The sequence below is a fragment of the Hemicordylus capensis genome, chromosome 9 (assembly GCF_027244095.1).
Source record: "Hemicordylus capensis ecotype Gifberg chromosome 9, rHemCap1.1.pri, whole genome shotgun sequence".
Lineage (NCBI taxonomy): Eukaryota > Metazoa > Chordata > Lepidosauria > Squamata > Cordylidae > Hemicordylus > Hemicordylus capensis.
The window spans coordinates 11,593,835-11,615,054 of NC_069665.1; the positions used below are offsets into that span (position 1 = coordinate 11,593,835).

General features: G+C 43.6%; 1 long non-coding RNA gene across 2 annotated transcripts in view; it reads left to right on the forward strand.

The window, feature by feature from the left end:
• LOC128334505 (uncharacterized) overlaps positions 1-21,220 on the forward strand; it is a 121,729-nt gene that overhangs the window by 83,518 nt on the left and 16,991 nt on the right. The window contains exons 2-4 of one of the 2 annotated variants that reach the window (XR_008311295.1): positions 1,766-1,834; positions 7,061-7,228; positions 9,526-9,627. This is a non-coding gene — a long non-coding RNA (uncharacterized LOC128334505). Of the gene's footprint in view, positions 1-1,765; positions 1,835-7,060; positions 7,229-9,525; positions 9,628-21,220 lie in introns of those variants that run through there. The other variant, XR_008311294.1, reaches the window with a different exon arrangement.

Here is a 21,220-nt window from a genome sequence, read left to right on the forward strand (position 1 = left end):
GAGGAAAGAAGGGATATAAATGTAATAAATGATGGAAGCAGCAGTTATAGTATGTTTACATTGCAAATGCATTTTAAATTATATGCCTCTTCCCTTGTGTAGTTTTAGGGATTTTCCACAAGAAGTCATACCACATTAAAGGGTCATTGATTAGGGAGAACAATCCTAAACCTCAAGGATCAGAGAGATTTTGCAGGGGAAGAGATTTTAAGGCATTTCTTCTATCTTCCAGAAAGACATGAGGCAGATAGTGCTGTTCCATCTTTTGCTCACCACGGCAAAATTAGAAGCCATGAGCTTCCTGCTGGTAGAAGCTGCTCTCCATTTCTCACTGTTGAAATTCAATCTGATTTCTATCTTTTTCACTAAAAAGCTGTCAACAGAAAATAAGCAATTCCCATCAGAGAGTTATATTAGTTTCTGAGGTATATAAATTCAGCTGCTGATGGGAAAAGAAATATCCAAGTAATTTAAATGGCTTTTCTACCTTAATTTGTTTTCTAGGAAACGTGACCATGACGATACACTCCCCCCGCTCCGGACACACACAAACACTTTGTACCCGAAACAATCACAGTCTTATGAGGGGGCAATCAATGTGCGGTGAGATTCTGTATATTATATATGAGGAATGACTCACTGGTACCCTGGAAGCTGGATTCAGAAATCCCAAACAATATAGCTGGGCTTCTTGGCTCAACCAATTTTGAATTACAGGGTGGTAAGAAAAAAAGCTTTGCTCATTTTTTAACTTATAAGGCAGAGAAACAATGAAGCGTGGGCTTTATATAAATGTGAATTTATTTCTATCTCTTGGTTCAGAAATGCAAACAAGCACCACTCATTTGCCTCTTGAAAAGATCCTTCAAGAAACGTATTTCTTTCTCAGCCCTCATAGGAACATAGGGAGCTGTCTTATAACTGAGTCAGACTGTGGGAATATAGGAACATAGGAAGCTGCCATATACTGAGTCAGACCCTTGGTCCATCTAGCTCAGTCTTCTTTACACAGACTGGCAGCAGCTTCTCCAAGGTTGCAGGCAGGAATCTCTCTCAGCCCTATCTTGGAGATGCTGCCAGGGAGGGGACTTGGAACCCAGATGCTCTTCCCAGAGTGGATTCATCCCCTGAGGGGAATCTCTTGCAGTGCTCACACATCAAGTCTCCCATTCATATGCAACCAGGGCAGACCCTGCTTAGCTAAGGGGACAAGTCATGCTTGCTACCACAAGACTAGCTACCACAAGACCACCTTACTACCGCAATACCACCTCTCCGCCCAGTAATGATCAATCCCGTTCAGTATTGTCTACAATGACTGGTAGCAGCTCTCCAAGATTTCAGGCATCAGTCTCTCCCAATCCTACCTGGAGATGCCAGGGAATGAACCTGGGAACTTCTGCATGCAAGCATGCAGTTGCTCTTCCATTGAGCTACAGCCCTAACCCCAAGGGGGAAATCTTACAGTGCTCATACGTGATCACCCATCCAAGTGTAAATCAATTTGGGCCCTGCTTAGCAAAGGGGACAATTTGTGCTCACTGCCACAAAATCAGCTCTCCTCCCTTCCTCCCCCATCAATGACCTTTTGAATGCTTGATGTGCTCCATTTAATGCCAATCTGTGAGGGCTGGGGAACTGGGAAAGGCATTGTAAAATAAAAAATGTCAAAAAAACCATTAAATAATAATCATAAATCTCTCTCTCTCTCTCTCTCTCTCTCTCTCTCTCTCTCTCTCTCTCTCTCTCTCTCTCTCCACCCTAGAGATCATGCTGGCATCCACGAACAGAGAACATGTTCATCCTTCCAGATACCATTGGTATCATTTCCAAGGTAAGTGTCAGAACATGCCACCCTCGGGCCACTGCTGAGACCCACCACTGATACCTGTTCTCAGTGGATTCCTTTCCTCTTATCTTGGTGGTAGGCATGGTGGTGGATGGAGGAGAGAAAACCACATGTGCTGCTACACCCCCTGTCAAAATAAGGGGAGAACCCGTGCCTGGATCACTGCAAACATGAAGCCAGCCCTGATCATTCAAATTATATTCATTACATTTGATTCCCCTTTACAAGCAAAGGGTGATTCCCAAAGGGTGGGGAGAGGGTAACTTACTTTCCCGCCAGCAGCGGGATGGCGATGGCAGGGCCAGCAGTGGTGGGGCTCCTCTAAATCCCCTGCTGGCCTTCTCCATAGCAACCTTGGGTGGCAGCAATCGCAACAACAACAACAACAACAACAACAACAACAAATATTTATACGCTGCTTTTCAACAAAAGTTTTCAAAGTAGTTTACACAGAGAAATAAATAAATAAATAAATAAATAATAATTAATAAATAAAATAATAATAAATAATAAATAAATAAGACTGATCTCTGTCCCCAAAGGGCTCACATAAGAAACATATAGACACCAGCAACAGTCACCGGAGGAACTGTGCTGGAGGTGGATAGGGCCAGTTACTCTCCCCCTGCTAAATAAAGAGAATCACTGCATTTAAAAGGTGCCTCTTTGCCAAGTTAGCAGGGGATTAACTTTGCAGCCCAGTTCGGTAACTGCAGACTACAAAGTGGGTCTCCGTGTAGGTGCGGAGGCCCTTAGAATAGATCAATTCTAAGAACAGATGCAAGAGAGGTCTATTCTAATGGTCTCCGCACCTGCATGTCGGCCTGCATGCTATGCAGTTACCAAAGCTGCCCAAGCTATTATTGAGAACTTGCGTTTGGGGTGGTATAAATATGTGTTAAATAAAAATATATATATTGGGGAGGCTGGTGAGGGATTTAGAGGAGATCCTCCAACACCATCACCACTGCTCCGCCACCAGCGGGAAGGTAAGTTACCCTCCCCCCACCCTCTGGGAATCCGCCTTTGCTTCCAAAGGGGAATACTCAGCGGATTTCCCTTTATAAGCATTGTCACGAACCGCTTCAATGGTTGAACTGGGCCGGGCCCAATTTGGCTGGAACTGGAATCAGCCATACCAGTTCTATGCACATCCCTACTTTGGGCCTGATTCTACTACTAGTACTACTACTGATAGTTATATACCGCTCTTCAATCAAAGTTCACAAAGCAGTTTACAATAGAAAAGTAAATAATACATAAATAAAATGGTCCCCTGTCCCCAAAGGGCTCGCAATCTAAAAGAAACGTAAGGCAGAAACCAGCAACAGCCACTGGAGGGATTCTGTGCTGGGGCTGGATAGGGCCAATTGCTCTCCCCCTGCTAAATATAAGAGAACCACCACTTTAAAAGGTGTCTCTTGGTGCAGTTAGCAGGGGTGTTCCTGCAGGGCTGTTCTTATGATTCTGCAGCTCTCCCACTCTCCAGTGAATCCGATTTTATAAGATATGGAGATGTCTATGATTTGAGGCATGCTTTCCCAGTCATACTTAACCATATGATTAAGGCAAACGATTCTCTTTATTGAGCAGGGGGAGAGTAACTGGTCCTATCCACCCCCAGCACAGTACCTCCAGTGACTGTTGATAGTGTCTATGTTATGTTTCTTTTTAGATGGTGAGCCCTTTGGGGACAGGGATCCATCTTATTTATTTATTATTTCTCTGTGTAAACCACCCTGAGCCATTTTTGGAAGGGCGGTATAGAAATTGAATTAACAACAACAACAACAACATTCCTTTATGTGTCTGAGGGTTGGTTGTTTGGATCCACCTCTCCACATGCACTGCAAATTCTAGTTTAGAGAGATAAAAGAACATGCCAGAAGGACATTGAGAAGAAACCACAATGGTTGCACTCTCTAACCATGTAGGTTGGTTTACTGCAGTGGTGGTGGTTGTGGGGAGTACCATCCCAGCCAGCCAATTTAGATAATTTCCTGCCATAGATAGATAATTTCTGGGGAAATGCTACCTACAATTTCTCCTAATGTTTCATTAAATAACTGTGCCTTAAAGTTAAGGCTGTGATACTAGGGATGCTCACGTGGAAATAAGACCCATTAAATTAAGAGGAGTTACATAAATCTACGGATCATACTTTAAAGCACACTTTCCTGAGAAGCTTCTTTAAAAGACAGAAATATCTTTGCCATGAACAGACTGCTTCTCTAACTCTGGCTTTGCTGTCAGATGTTACATCTGATCTGTACATCTCCTCCCTTATCTCAGTGCCCGATAAATGAGTGGTTGGCTTCCTTAGTCTAGGCTTCTTAAATTGACGGAGGTTTTTCTCATTGGTTCTTCCCACACATTTGTTAATGCCTTTATGCTTGCAGGGGGTACTCAGGGCCCAGGTTCAAATGGAATTGAGCTAATAGTGTCAGGACAGCATTGGAGAAAAGTGACTCAATTCTTGCTAGTTGCCTTAAGACACACTCACATGAGATGCCTATTGAGCATCTTCACTCCCTAGGCAAAGCAGATGGTGACTATGCTGCTACCTGGACTATGCCATTTGGCTCTGGTGCACAAGACATGAAGGATGCCACTCTTTAAATGACACCTGGGGCTGGCAATTGTCACAGATGCCAAAGAGGAATAGTAAGTCCAACACTTCCCTATCCCTGGAGATCACGGACAGGCACAAGTAAAAAAGTCTGTTCCTTACTCCTTAGTTTAGCATCTTCGGATAACTTGAAGATTCCCTGAAGCACCTAGTTATTTAATCAGTTTCGATTGCAAACAATGCATATCCAATGTTACCAAAAACATGTTCCAAACTTGCAATGTGAGTGTCTGAAAAATTAAAATGTCCATCAGACCCAAGGCCTATCTCACCCAGCATCCTGTTCCACACAATGGCCCACAAGATGCCACTGAGGAGCCCATAGGCAAGAGGTATGTGCATGCCCTCTCTCCTGCTGTTGCGCCCCTGCAACTGATATTTAGCAGTATCTTGCAGAAAGACTGTGAACATCGCAAGCCTTTGTAGAGTGCCACCTGTGCCTCTGAGCAATCATACCTTGGCAGGGCTGGCCCATCCACTAGGCGAAATAGGCAGTTGCCTAAGGTGCCAGTTGGGGAGGTGTGCTGACCAAAGGTTTGTGAGGCAAGATTTACCTTTGCAGAAGCCATGCTGGTTCTCCCCCAACAGGGCCTGTTCTTCTATGTGCTTTACAATTTTTTCCTTGAGAAAGCTTTTCATCAGTTTGCCTGGAACAGACGTTAAGCTAACTGGCCTGTAATTTCCCAGATCGCCCCTGGATGCCTTTTTGAAAATCAGAGTTACATTTGCTATTTTCCAGTCCTCTGGTACAAAGCCTGATTGTAGGGATAAGTTATATTTTTTTCCAAGGAGGAGGATGACAATTTCACATTTGAGTTCTTTAAGGACTCTTGGATGGATGCCGTCTGGCCCTGGCAATTTGCTATTCTTCAATTTTTCCAGAAAGTTTAGAACATCAACTCTCGACACTTCTATCTGACTCAGTTCTTTTTCCTCCAAACCCAAAAAGCCTGGTTCAAGAACAGCTATATGCTCACTATCCTCTGCCGTGAAGACAGATGCAAAGAACTCATTTAGGTTCTCTACAACCTCCATATCCTCCTTAATAATCCCTTTCACTCCCACATTGTCTAACGGTCCAACCGCCTCCCTGGCAGGTTTCCTAAAGTTTTTGTTATTCTCCTTGATGCTTTTAGCTAAATGCTCCTCAAACTCTCTTTTCACCTCCCTTATTGTCACCTTGGATTTCTTTTGCCAGAGCTTGTGTTCCTTTTTGTTCTCTTCATTTGGACAGGCCTTCCAATTTCGGAAGGAAGTCTTCTTCCCTTTTATGGCTTCCTTGATGATACCTGTTAGCCATGCTGGCATCTCCCTTGCCACTGGGGTGGCAAATCTTTGGCCACCTACAAGTGGCAAAGAGCTTAATCCACCCCTGAATCAGCCCAAATTTGGCTTCCAGGACTTCCCAACTAGATTCCCCCACATCGTGCACCACAACAGCTCTCTCTTCCCCAGCACTGCCAAACAGCCTATCTAGACGCTGTGTGATATCTGCAACCTTCGCACCAAGCAGGCAAGTCACCTTGCAGTCAGTATGCAGGCTGCATGTTGAAATGTTTCTGGTAATGCATATTTGCATAAATATACCTCTTTCATATTCTTACATTCTTGTGAGTTCCGTTGATGTTTGGGCCCACAAGAACTCAAGTGTTATCAAGCATGTTTTGTGATGTGTGTGTAGGGGGATGATGCTTACCTTTCAGCGGGGGGCACCTCCAGTGGAGTGGGGGGGGGTCCAAAGGCCTTTAGGTCCAGGCTTCAAAATTGAATCTCTGGGTAGATAAATGCAGCAAATCAAATCAAATCAAATAATTTTGATAATAATTTTGATAATAATTTTGATAATAATTTTGATAATAATTACTACTATGACGACTAATAATAAATAAATAAATAAAATAAAATAAAATAAAATAAAATAAATAAATAAGTACTTTTAGAAAATTGTTCTGTGCCTGCCCTGAACCATGTCACTTTCCTCTGGCCCCTCTGACTGACAGCTGCCTCTTTCATTGGATCCCAAAACCTGTCCACTTGGGACTTGACTCTTGCTGATCTCTGACAGGCATGAATGCTAAAATCAGAATTAATCTGCATGATGTCATCTCTAGACAAAACCCCGTGCTCTCTCACGCACAAACACATAATATATTTCCATAAATGAACTGTAAATAAGTCCTCCAAGAAGCCTGTTACAAACAGATCCACTAAAAAAACAAAACCAAAAAAATCCCCAGACTGGCTCTTCTCAGTATAGAACTGCTAGAAATTAGATATTTTGGGATTACCAAAGGCAGCCTTTTCCCAGCAGAGCAACCCAAAAAGTAATTTAACTCAGGTGTTTCATTTTGGATTGGTAATGCACTGAGAATATTTACTGTATGGTGTTTAATGGGCTTGAAAATCACACTTCCCCCTAAGGTTTGTGTTCAGAAGTGTCGAGGCAGGGCAACCAAGTGTATAATCTCCATCCTGTAGGAGAAGAGGCTGTATCTGTAGCTACTAAAGGCTTTCCCTTGCTTTCTCTCTGTGATGCTTTTTATTCATCCCAACATATTACTTTCTTCTTGCCAACTGTTTAGCACATTGAAAAGGAACACTACAGAGCTTCACTCCCAGAAGGGATTAGAATGACCACAAATCTCATCACTTTCAGAATGAAATGTAAAGCCGCTTCGCTTTGACCTTGCTTTCCCACAACAACAATCATCGCCGCCGACCTGGGGATTCGGAGAAGAAACAAACATCTGGTAGGTATAACTGCCACAATTTCTAAGGCATGCAGGGATCGTGATGAGCTTCTTAGCATTGCACAGGGCGGAGGGTAACCAGACAGTTTTAGGATATAGATGGGGAGCTCCAGAGACTTGGAAGAGCTCGTCCTTCTGAAAAAGGATATGTGCTGGTCTTGGGGCCCAGCCTGCTGTTATCACTCAGGAACACCAGATTCTGTTCCAAGCAAGATCTGTTAATGCGTCAAACATGGAAGGAAGGCCCCGCCATGCCCTCCACAGAAAGGATAGTGCGTCCATTCATCCTTTGAATTGCAATAGGTTTTGTAACAGAGTTGTTGTTGTTGTTGTTACATTTTATATCCCGCTCTTCCTCCAAGGAGCCCAGAGTGGTGTACTACATACTTAAGTTTCTCCTCACAACAACCCTGTGAAGTAGGTTAGGCTGAGAGAGAAGTGACTGGCTCAGTCACCCAGCAAGTATCATGGCTGAATGGGGATTTGAACTCAGGTCTCCCCAGTCCTAGTCCAGCACTCTAACCACTATACCACGCTGGCTCTCTTATCTATTCATTCATTCATTTACTCACTTCATTCATTCATTCATTCATTCATTTACTCACTTCATTCATTCATTCACTCATTTATTTATTTATTTAATTCATTCATTCATTTGTTTGTTTGTTTATTCACTTTCTTCATTTATTCCTGGGCTTTATTCCACGACTGCTCAACTTTGGCCCTCCTGCAGCCTACAACTCACACATCTATCTGTCTGTCTGTCTATCTATCTATTATATTTGCACACTGCCCAAAACTTACATCTGTGGCTTACAACAACACACAGCAATTTTTTAAAAAAACGTATTAATAAATACATCTTTAAAGACTTGGTTAAAGCTGTCAGAGATGGGGAGGCTCTTATTTCAGCAGAGAGTGAATTCCAGAGTCTCGGGGTGGCGACGGAGAAGGCTCGTCCCTGAGTGGCCACCAGATGAACTGGTGGCAACTGGAGACTGACCTGTCCAGATGATCTCAATAGACCATGTGGTTCATGGTGAAGAAGAATTCTCTTAAATACCCTGGGCCTAAGCTGTCCAAGACTTTATAGGTTGTAACCAGCACTTTGTATTTTGCCTGGAATCTTATCACCAATCAGTGTAGTTCTTTGAATATAGGAGTAATGTGGTCTCCTGGACATGACCAACTTGACCGCCACATTTTGCACCAACTGCAGTTTCCAAACTACATACTACAAACTGTGGACACCGATTCAGAATCTGGGGAGAGTAAGAGTGGTTTCAAACACCATATTTGAAGTGTAGAGTCATTGCTTCTTTGCAGTGGCTGATAGGCTTATGCTGTGGCTTTGTTTTGGGTTTTTTTTCATGATGGCAGTGCTGAATTCTTGTCTCCTAACCAGGACAGATGAATCTCGGTCACCAGGTGCACACAACCTGGCCCTTTTCCACATTGACTGGAAGCATGCTTGGAAAGGCAGCTGGACCTGTTATCACTCCCCTGGCTTCCATGTGTTTGTTACTGGATGAACCGTGTCTGTGAGCCTACAAGCTATACATGTGTATGCATAACCTTGGACCTTACAAAGTATGAGGGGGCCCATTGCATGGAGAAAGCCTATGTGCCTACAATTTGTATGGATGTTTGCTTGCTCACAAAGTTCCCTCCCTGGCAGCATCTCCAAGAGGGGCCTGAAAGAGATTCCTGCCTGCAACCTTGGAAAAGCCACTGTGAGTCTGTGTTGACAATACTGAGCTAGATGGACCAATGGTCAGACTCGGTATATGGCAGCTACCTATGTTCCTCTTCCCCCAAAACACACAAACACAGTGGCAGCACTGCCCATCCCTCCTCCCAGCCCCTACCTGGAGATGCTGCCAGGGTCTGAACCTGGGACCTTCTGCATGCAAAGCAGATGCTCTAGGGCAGGGATTCTCAACATGGGGTCCCCAGATGTTATTGGACCTTCAACTCCCATAATCCCCAGCCCCAGAGGCCTTTGGTTGGGGATTATGGGAGTTGAAGTCCAATAACATCTGGGGACCCAACGTTGAGAATCCCCAGTGTAGAGGCTGAGGTCACAAGACAGTGGATGTGATCCCACTCCCGCATCCATGTGCTCATTGTACGCACTTCCAGAACATGTGAAAAGGACTCTTGCGACCCACCAAGACAACCACAAGCAATGAGTCACCAGGGTCTCCGTTTACTATTTAGTTTTGGTACTTGCCTACAAAGGCAATGCTTCGTGGGTAACATTCTGTTACTGAAGAATATTGCATCTTGTCCCTCAGGGCTGACAAGGGGAGGACTTCCAGTTGCTGAAGAAATGGTCAAGCTCAAGGAAGAGAAGTGGAGGCCATATCCGGGCCATATCCAAAATCAATCACTAATGGTGGGTGAGTCATATGATAGAAGATGCTAGGGGTATGCGAGTGGGCTCGGATTGAGCCAGGCTTGAGTTCAAGCCGTCTCAGCCCAAAGGGTTCAGGTTGAACTGAACTGGGCCCGGTTCAGTCCAAGATCGAACTGAACCAGACGCCGTTTGAAACGAGCTGGCCAGGATACCCCTTTACCAGTAAAGTGGGGGGGAGGGGAGCTTCCATAGAAGTAGAGTGGGATGGAGGGAAGTAAAAGTGCCACCTGATGTGGTGGCTGTGGTGGCAGTGGTCATGGGGGGACAGGTTGCAGTTGTGGCTCTCCCCACCCCTGCCAGCCTCCCATTGAGTAGCCCAGGCTGGTTTGGGCCAGTTTGGGCCTCTGCGCAGGCATGAAGGTTACAAAAATAGCATGTATAAAGGCCATTTTAGTGACCTCCATGTCTGCGCAGAGGCCCAAGCCAGCCTGAGTTACTCAGAGGAAGGCTGGTCAGGTGTGGGGAGGAGCCACAGCCACCCCCCACCATGTCCACCAGCGCCAGCGGCATTTCTAAGGTATGTTTTTACTTCCACCAGCTCTACTTTTATGGGAGATTCCCTGCCCTCCCCCCTCCTTTTCTGATAAAGGGGGTTCCTTACTGGATTCTCCTTTACCAGCAGGCCTCCAAACCTTTTGAACTGGTTCATTTTGAAACCAAACCATGGTTTGAGTGTGCATGGAACTGGACCGGGCCTGGTTGCCTTGAATTCGGTTCGAATTTGAGCTGAACCAGCCTTTCCGGTTCTGAGCACGTCCATAGAAGATGCTGCTGTAGCAATCATCCTTGTCAACTTTGTGTAATTTATTTGAAATGTTCAAAAAGTTATTTAATGTCTTATGTGTTTTCCTCTGGTTTTTTTTTTTTTTGCATTAAAAAGAAAAGGCTGGAAGGGGAAAGATATATTGGGTAGTGTGTCTTATCCCTTTGCAACAAGTAACTCAAAATGAACATGGAAGGATACTTCCACTTGATGAAATCCAGCTCAAGGAAGGGGACATATCACAGCCATCATTTTGTTTTAGTTGTTAAATGAAGAGCTAAGGTCTAAACAAGTTCTTTCATCTTAGGATGTGTGATATGAAACTCACCTTAATTAAAAATATATATTTTCCCACCCCACACTTCAAACTCCATTTTAGAACTGCAGTAGCCCATGTCCACCCTGCTAAGAGACTTTTAAGCAACATTCACATTTCTTAGGTTTTAAGATATTTGAGGGAGTTTTAAAACCTTAAATGAACAAAAGTCGGGCAAGGAATTGTTCATTGCTCAGTATATCAATTTGCCAACAAGCCATTTCAGCCATCATGTCCCAGACAATTTCAGGTTCCTTCATTCCTCACGATGCGCTGTTAAATTTTATCCCAAATGATAATGGATGGAAATATTTGTGCCATCATTTAACACTTGGCTGATTCCATTGAACTCTTCATCAAGCAGTGCTCCAGTCGCATTTGCTTTCATTTCTCTTTCTGTCGACTCTTTCATCTATCTGAAAAATTTATTATGCTTCAGAGAACTGTTTTACTTATGCAAATAAAACAACTCTGGGGTTTGTGGCAAATTAAACAGTAATTGTAGCCAGCTAGATTTTTGTGATTAGGTTAGGAACAGCGCTGCTGATCGTAAACAAATGGAAAACATAATCGAGCGTTCTGCATGCTGGAAGCCAAATGACGAAACTGTGGCTTATTAAATCAACAAATAATATTGCACCAAACATATTATACACACCATTTAAAATAGCTAATGGCATCGCTCTTTCCTCTATAGAACCCTCCAATGGAATTTCTCAAGGAATAATAGAGCTGTGATCTATAAAGCAAAGACGTTTAAACACTTGCCTGTTCAAAGGGATAATTGCTGACTTTTTTGGAGTTGTCACTGTATGGAAGCACAAAGAATGGGCTTAGGGACAAATTATGCTATACTTTGGTCCTCTGTATGTGTTTTTTAAATAAAGGAGCCAGTGTGGTATAGTGGCTAGAGTGCTGGACTAGGACCTGGGAGACCCGAGTTCAAATCCCCATTCAGCCATGATACTTGCTGGGTGACTCTGGGCCAGTCACTTCTCTCTCAGCCTAACCTACTCCACAGGGTTGTTGTGAGAAGGAACTTAAGAATGTAGTACTCTGGGCTCCTTGGAGGAAGAGCGGGATATAAAATGTTAAATAAATAAATAAATAAATAAATGGTGTTTGAGATCTTTCCTTTATTTATTTAATGACATCAACCAGGGGTAGTAGCAAGGCATATATTGATACAAGTACAGGTCAAACAACTATCTGCATGCGAATCTGCCTAATGTTGTGAAGGAGCACCTGCTTAGGTAACTGCTGAGATATTCTTCCGTGTCTCTGCCCACCTTTTGAAGTGATGAAGGTGTTTACAACAGAAAGTCATGTGGGGTATAGATGACTATAGTTATTTATTTATTTATTTATTTATTTATGCATTTTTATACCGCCTTTCGTTAAAAGAGAGCCCCAAGGCGGTTTACAAAAGTTAAAAACATACAATAAAAACACAATAAAAACATCATGCTAAAAGTATAAAAACATATAAAAACAGGTATAAAACAATACAACAGATAAAAACACCCAGAAGCAGCAGTAAAAACGATTATGTAAAAGCCTGGGTAAAAAGCCAAGTCTTTACAAGCTTTCTAAAAGCCGTGATGGAGTCCGAGGAACGAATGGCCACTGGGAGAGCATTCCAGAGTCCAGAGACTATAGTAAGTAAGATACAGGAACCCACATCTTCCACAGAGTTATGGGGCTGGAAGAAAGGCTCCACACTCGACTGAAGAATAACTGCACTGAAACTTTGTTCTACAACCCACCCTGTGCTTGCAGAGGGAGAGTGGAAGGCAATATTTCGCATCTATCCCCTCTATCCAAAAGTCCTTCAGATAATATGTCCCTGGAATGCATTGCTTCTATGCCAGCCCTCAGGAGGAAGAGAGAACAAGTCTTGTGGAGAGAGCCGGTCTTGTGGTAGCAAGCATGAATTTTCCCCTTTGCTATGCAGGGTCTAACCTAGTTAGAATTTGAATGGGAGACTCCATGTGATCACTGTAAGATATTCCCCTCAGGGCATCAGGCTGCTCTGGGGAAAGCATCTGCATGCTTGCCGAAGGTTCCAAGTAGGGATGTGCAAATCAATTTGGGTACAAAACAATTTGTACCCAAATCTACCTGTTCTGGGTGATTTGTCGACAAAATAAATCGCCTTTGTGCTAGCTGGCCAGATTCGGGTCCAAAACAAATCACCCAGATTTCAGACCTGAAAAATTTGTGGATTCAGACCTCCATTTTGTGGTGATCTCTCTTGCTATCTCCATTTTGTGTCAGGAATTGTTTTGAAAATCCCACCCTCCTAAGCTTCAGATTGGTGACTTTCAGTGTGCAATGATTGGCTGGCGATTCCCCCCTGGTTCCAGATCAGCCCATTTCCATCCAAATCTTGTGTTGCCAGGAGTGACTGACCCCACAATGGCTAGGGGAAGGGTCAAAGAAGGGACAAGTGTGTGGGGAGTTTGAAGGAGGGATTTTCCAATGTACTTAAAGAGGCAGCCAACCACCATTCTGCCTTTCTGCCTCGTGGGGGAAGAGAGAAAGAGCCAGAGGAGCTTTGCTTTGCCTTGCCTGCCTGCTGCCTGGAGTGGATTCTCTGCTTTTTGTTCCTACTTTCCTGATTAAGGAAAATAAGTTTTTTTTCCCCACTCCCTTCCTACTGCTGAGAGAATCACTGCCTGCACCTGCTGGCTGTGCAAATTGATTTGGGTACAAATCAGTTTTGGGAGATTTGTGAACAAAACAAATTGCCCCTGTGCTAGCTGGCCAGATTTGGACCCAAAACAAATCAGGGGTGATTCGATTTGGGTACAAATCAAATCAAAAAAATAAAGTGGTGCACATCCCTAGTTCTGAGTCCCCCCCCCCCCGTTATCTTCAGAAAAGGCTGAGTCTCCTGCCTGTAATCTCGGAGAAGCTGCTTCCTCTCTGTGTAGAAAATACAGAGCTAGATGGATCAATGGTCTGACTTGGTATAAGACAGCTTCCCACGTTCCTATATCTGCTTCTGCTATGTGAGATCCCTTAGAATATTTGAAGACAGTCTTCTTCCTAAGTCTTCTTTTTACAGGTTAAACACCCTTCAACTGTTCCTTATAGGATTTGGTTTCCAAACCCTTTTAATGGTGTTCAGCATGTGCTACTGCTGTCTAGGGGTGTGAGAGCTGGCTTGGTTCAAGCTGGGCTCAACATGGAAATGGGTTGGCCTTGACAAGTTCACAGTCGAACTGGACCACCCACTGTTGGCCTGAACTGGGCCAACCGCTGGCCCTAGATACTCTTGGTGAGGCCAGTGGGGCGGGGGGAGCCATCACCCCCAGAGCTGCCTCCCCACAGCCACTGCTGGTGGTACTTGTAAGTAATAACTGACTCCTCTCCCACACACTCTATGTTTAGGGAAGCCCCCCTGCCCCTTTACTGGTAAAGGGGACTCCTCACTGGATTCTCCTTCACCATTAGAGCTCTGAACCAGTTTGAACCAGTTTGGTGGTGGAACTGGACTAGGTGCAGTTCAGCTGGAACCAAAAGCAAGTAGGGCCAGATCATTTCAAATCTGGTTCAGATTTGAACCTAACCAGAAAAACCAGTTTTGTGCACATCCCAACTGCAGTAAATTTGTTGATGCTTATATCTGTTACTCTTCTGTTGATAGTTTTAAAGCTATCAAGAATAGTTGTGATTAAGAGTCAGGATAGGCACTATTTCACCTACTAATTCAATCCAGCTCAGTAAATGTATTGCTGTCAACAGACCAGAAAAAAAATAGAACGATCACTGCTGCAACATATGATATAGCAGTGAGATATCAGCAATAGAGTACATAAAAACAATACAAATATACAAAAATCAGATGAGCCAAAATAACCCCCACCATGTTACCATGAAACAGTCCTTCCATCATCGTTAATTCACAAGTTGCTACCTCGTTCTTATAGCAACTGGCAGGAATTCACACGGCATTGTGTATATCAATAGATATTTAACGTAGAATTGAGTGGATCTACCTGGCAGTGAAGTCAGTATAGGAATAATCAGCTGAACATGCTCCACAGACTATTCCTGATCATTACATGAATGGACCCTCAAAGACAGGGAACTCCCACCCGCGTTTGAGGGGAGTACATTTATTCTTGCCCAAGTAAAGGCACTTCAGTAGTTAGTTTCATATAGGCTACTAAGATAAGCCACAGGCCAAAAGGCATTTTGTATTGAAAGCCAAAATGACCTGATGAACACCATGTGCAAGCATGAACTGTGAGTTCCTGGAGAAAAATATCTCAGAGTTTTTGCTTTATTAGAGCTGCTGCAGAACCAGAGAGAGAGAGAGAGAGAGAGAAACTGCTTTTCTGAAGCTGTAATAAAGGTCTCTCCCTTGAGATGTGAGTAATGATTTATTATTCCCTGCTCCCCGCAGAACACTAACATTATTAAGCTTTAATTTGTTAAGTATTTTGAATATAGAGTATACAGAAAAATGTGACCCACAAACAAGTTCAGCTGGAGTGCTTATAATGCACCTGATTCAGGACCACTTGCTCACTTTTCCATTTTCATCCAGATCAGGACCTTAGGGGTAAAGGGTTTAAGTCCCGCTCTTCTCCTGCCATAGATCCAATCTATATCAGCACCATGCAGACTCTGCTTTACACAAAAGGAACAAACACGCAGCTGCATGATGTGCACTTAAAGTAATATGTCATTTCTAGTGCTGATCTGAAATGCCCCTCCCAATTTCTCCACCATATTGTCTCTTCTCCAAAATGCACCATTCAGCCATGAAACTCACTCTGGGTGACTCTGGGCCAATCATGTATCTCTCAGCCTAACCTGTTGTTAGGGTTGTTGTGAGCAGAAACATAACCATGTACACTGTTCTGGGTTCCTTGGAGGAAGACCGGGATAGTAATGTAAAATAAAAAAATAAAATAAAAGATTTCTCAGTCCCATCTCCAGGCAGTAAAACTGGCAAGCCAACATTGACAAATTCTTGGGTGGAGCTGAGAAACTCTGAAGAATTTCTCAGAGTACCAGCAACTGCCATTGGTCAAGATCCTGACTATGGATAGATATTGCCATGCCAGAGAGGGGAAGGGAGAGGAACTGCACCAAAAGAAAAAAGAGGAGATATCTCAAATGCCTCTGGGATGAACTTTATTACTGGCCCATATATATTATGCACATATTTGTATTTGATTGATTGATTGATTGATTGAATGATTGATTGATTGATTAAGTGCTATCAAGTAGGTGTCAACTCTTAGCGACCACATAGATAGAGTCTCTCGAGGATGATCTGTCTTCAACTTGGCCTTGAAGGTCTTTCTTTGGTGCATTAATTGCTGTTGTAATCGAGTCCATCCACCTTGCTGCTGGTCGTCCTCTTCTTCTCTTTACTTCAACTTTCCCCAGCATTATGGACTTCCCGAGGGAGCTGGGTTTTTGCATAATGTGTCTGAAGTATGATAGTTTGAGCTTAGTCATTTGTGCCCCAAGTGAAAATTTTGGATTGATTTGTCCTATGATCCATTTGTTTGTTTTCCTGGCTGTCCATGGTATCCTCCAAATTCTTCTCCAGCACCAAAGTTCAAAAGTGTCAATGCTTTTTCTATCTTGCTTCTTCAAAGTATTATATACTCCCCCCTGAAAAATTCCTGCAGATGTCCCTGTACTCAAATTCACTGAGAGAGCAAGCTACTTTTTACCCTGTTCTTCTGTATACTATTGTGGCTAATAGGACTTTTCCCTCACAGCCGGTATGGAAGGATGTTGGGTCAGAAGACCTGTGGAGAAATTGGATAGGAAGACGATCTCCTATTTGCAACAGAGCATTTAAGGTAGGGGTTCTTCACCCATGCCTTGGGGTAGGTCTAGGTCCATGGGCTAGGTCCAGGAGGTCTATGGAAAATGAAATATATAGTTAAAGGTAGCACAACAGAAACATCATTTGTAATAAAATATGGCAGTTAACATGATACACAATTTTACAGTGACTGTTTCAAAGTTACAATCTTACTGTGTTCTCAGGCTGCTGCAGAGTAGGGATATGCAAACAGGTTCGATGTTGAACTGGTTTCACATCAAACCTGTTTGGTGCAACAGTTCGGTGTTGAACCGAAACACTCCCGCCCAGTTTAGTTTGGCACTGGACCAAACCTCCACCCCCCAGGTTGTTCAGCGAGGTTCACAAGCTTTTTAAAAAATTATTTTTGTACTAACCCCCTTCAGGGGGCTTCTCTGAGGCAGCAGGAGGATCTCCAGAGGTCAGAGGTTCCCCTTCCCCCTGCTGGCCTCCATTATGTTTAAAATTGCCTTGTTTGGGTGGGCTTTGGCCTGTTCCTGGCCTCACCCCTGTCATGGTGGCCATTTTGGAGGCCACTGCACATGCCCAATGGGCCTCTGCATGACCGGGTCATGACTGTCCGAACAGAGTGATTTTACATATATCAGAGGCTGGTGGGGCAGGGGGAACCTCTGGAAACCTCCAAGGCATGGGAGAAGCCCCCTGGAGGGAGTAAGTACATTTTTAATCCCCCCCCACAAGCTCGCAAACCCCCCCCCCCGGACCAGACTAGAGGGTTTCGAGGGGGTGTTGGACCAAACTGGCCCAGTCCAGTTCGGGTCCACTTTGGACCCGAACATCTAGGCCAACCAGTTTTCTGCACACCTCTACTACAGAGTCAGAAGGCAGCTTGATGCTTTCAAGAATGTGCAGAAGCAATGCTTCTGCATTTTCCCCCTTTGTCACAAAATTTCTCTGACTCAGCTCCCAGGGTGGTTTTGAAGGGCTTCATGCTGAAAATGGGAGGCAGGAGAAACAATGGCCATTCCCCACAGGGGACCCTCTGACCCATGGGTCTCCCGCAGGGAGTTGTCCTTCTCTCCCCTGCCTCCCATTTACAGCATGCAGCCCCACAAAACCACCTCTGGAGCTGTGACATGTCTGAACGCCAACAGAGTTCCACGACAAATGGTGAATCTCGTACAGTTAGCAGGGGAAGAGCAACTGGCCCTATCCAACCCTACACAGCATCCCTCCAGTGCCTGTTGCTAGGATCTGCCTTATGTTTCTTCTCAGATTGTGGGTCTTTTGGGACAGGGGGCCATCTTATTTATGTATCATTTATTTTTTCCTTGTAAATTGCTTTGAGAACTTTGGTTGAAGAGTGGTATATAAATATCCATAGTATTAGTAACAACAGGAGGGAAACTAGTTAGAGTTCTGACAGTCGGAGGTCCCTCCTATCACTGCGGAACTCACTTCAGTATTGCACGCTAGGGAGCATCATGGGTCTGCCATGCCTGTTGAACACAACATAACACAAATTGACTTAGATGAAGCAGCTGCAACGACATCATCTCTCATTTTTTGTTGCATGTGAACACATGCCCTCTAGGTTACAACATGGCAACTGGGTCACATCACCATTTCTTATCTCAATAAGTTGAACAGAAAAATAAATACATTTTACACCATATTGTGCAGCATCCAATCTAAGTTACTTACTACAGGAGTTGTCCTATAGGACTACATAATTTCAAAAGGGCAACTCTAGAGTAATTTAGTCTGGACACTGCCCAGTGCTTCTCACAGCATTTTCAATTAATGATATCAGATTTATAAGCAGAAGTCATTACCCTCAGAAGATACAAGATAATCAACACTTTAAAAAAGTGCCTCTTTGCCCAGTTAGCAGGGGTTAATAATGGGAATAGACTACTGATATGCCCACTATTGGGCATTATTGGAAGGATTTCAGATACGATAGCAGGGGGCCTTGATAGTTGGGATTCCAACTAAAATCTCATGCTGGAAATCCTTCTACTTCTGATATTTCTGTCGGATCAAAACCATCCCAGCAGTTGGCTTGGGGAGACTTTCTTAGGTTGGTTTTTTAAAATGGCACCTCTGCAACGGGGGATGGGGGAAAAGATAACACCCCAGAAGGAACCCTCTAGAAGTATGGGTGTCTCATTAGGGGTTACCTTTGCATCCTACCCACCAATTTTGGAGGTTCACTTTGTCAAACAACACTCCATGAGATGGAGAGACTTCCCCCTCCAGGGGAATCTTAAGGACTACACCCCTGAAATTAAGGCTGGGGGCAAAGATAATCCCCAATAAGGAGTCATTGGCCCAGTGGGTCCTTCCTGAGGGGTTGATTTTGTCTCCCCACCCTAACCTACCTCTGATTTTGAGGGGGTAGTCCAGTCCTTAAAATCCACCTTGGATATTGGATACCCATTCAAGCATTGGGCTTGCAATAGGAAGTAGAGATGTGTATGAAATGAATTTCTCAATTCGTTTTGAATTTGAATTTAATTCTGAAAATCCATTTTGAATTCAAATCAGATTCTAATTTGGTCCAAAAATTTTATTTAAATTCAAATCGAATTTGAATCTATTCGACCCTTTTTTTGCACTTTTTTTAACCAATCAGGGGGCCTGAATGGTTTTTAAAGAGGTGCTAAACAGCTCTCAAATCTATTTGCACATCCATAATAAGAAGTTAATGCACAATGTAATTTAACAAAAAATGTATTCCACTAAGTATGGCTGTAACAAATTTTACAATATGTTCTGTAGTAATCTCAGATATGAAACTGTGTTTAGCTTTTAATGGTTTATCCTGGTAAAAAAACAACCCAGTAATGTAATCTGGAGTCATCCTAGCACATCTAGATTTTCAGCAGACCAGAGAGAGAAAGAGAGAGAAAGGCACATCTTAGCTTTATATTTTCAAACGGCTTGGATAAAGTGTTATGGAAGTAATTAAAGGGGTGCGCATTGCCTTGGGGGAAAATGTATCTATGATGATACATAATTTCAAGGCTGGATTTCTGAGTCATTGAAAAAGAATTGTGCCCTGCAGATTTCAGAACTCCCAAACCAATGCAATTTATTTTCATAGAACATCTATCATATGAAGAATCCCAATGTGCTGTACAGGGAGTGAAATGGAAGGGAGAGAATATATTACAGGAGCTGAATGCAGCACGACTTCTAGCAATACAAAGACACAGAATGAAGGGCAGAGTGAACATAAAGTAGAATAGGGAAGAAAAAAGGGGCCCAATTCAATATAACCAGAGATTCATTAAAGAAGACTTACCATATGGGAAATGTCTTGAGTCCCATCTCATTCAGCACTACTTGATTAGTTCCAGCCAGCATATGTGTGTAGTAGTCAATTAAAACTTGAAAAACGCAGCCGGCTTAATCAGGATGTCTCAAAAATGTCTGATACTGAATGTCTGTAAGGTCATGGTTCCCCCAGTAGCGGCCAGTGTGGTTGGGATATGAGAGGCACCTTTAATTGTAAATTAATCGGTGCTTACCTCTGCTGCTAGGAGCAGCATTCAGGTGTGGTTGTAGCAGAGGTAAGCACCTATTAATTTACATTTAAAGGTGCCTCTCATTGCTGCCCTCAGTAGCACCCACACCAGCCACTTCTGGGGAGATCATGACCTTAGATGGGTTCCCCATCTCCTGCTTCTTTATGGCAGGAAGTGGAGGAAGGTAGAAGAGACTTTGAAATGTTGGAGGACTAGAGGTGGGAAGCATATTTCTCCTATTAGATCCCTTCATCCCTTCGTGGGTGGGTTCTGCCATGAATTCCACTCCTCCGGAACTTCAGTTTAAGTAACTTCCGAAATTTAATCCCGTATCCAAAATGGGAGCATGCAAGGTTTACCATGTATTTCAATCCAGTTCTGTTCTATTTTTCCAGTTCTGCCATATGGATAATCATATGTGCATGGCTAAAACACTGCAAAAAGGCAATCTTGTTCGTATTGCCCATGACCCTTGTCATCGGCACCCCTCCCTTCTTGGTGCCCTAGATGACCACATACTTCACCTAATGGGTGTGCCAGCCCTAGGGCCAGGCTGATGGTGGAGGCAGTGCCCCACCTCTGTCACACCAGATCTCACCTATCCCACCTGGTGTTTAAATGCCTGAGAGGGAGGGAGGGGTAGGGAAATGGGTAAGGTGAAAAATGACCCTCTCCCTTTTTACTACCATTTCTGCTCCTAAGGAAGTCAGAACAGTCATACTAAAGGGCTGGGAGCTCATGGAAGGCAGTTTGGGAGATTGATTTGGAAAACCTGTCATATATTCAACGACATCATCAGATTCCAATATGTCTGAATGTTCATTTTGGAAGGAACATTTTATTCACCAAGCCCATTTACTCACTGAATCTGGGGAAACATCTGATTCCTTCATCCCACAACCGTAACGAGTCAATCTGTAGAATAGTGAATTAACCGGATGGTTGACATGATGTCTTCCTGGTGTTCTCTCCCAGGGGTCAAATTCCATTCTCCTTGGTATTCCAAGAAGTTGAGGGCAATGAGGTAGCAAAGAGGCCTTCTGAAACACAAACAAGAAGCAGACAATCCAGGATGAGTCTGACAAAAATAACTAGGGCCCATTTGAAGGCCCTTTCTGTGCTGATGTTGGGGATGGAATAAGCACATTTCTCTGCTGTGAT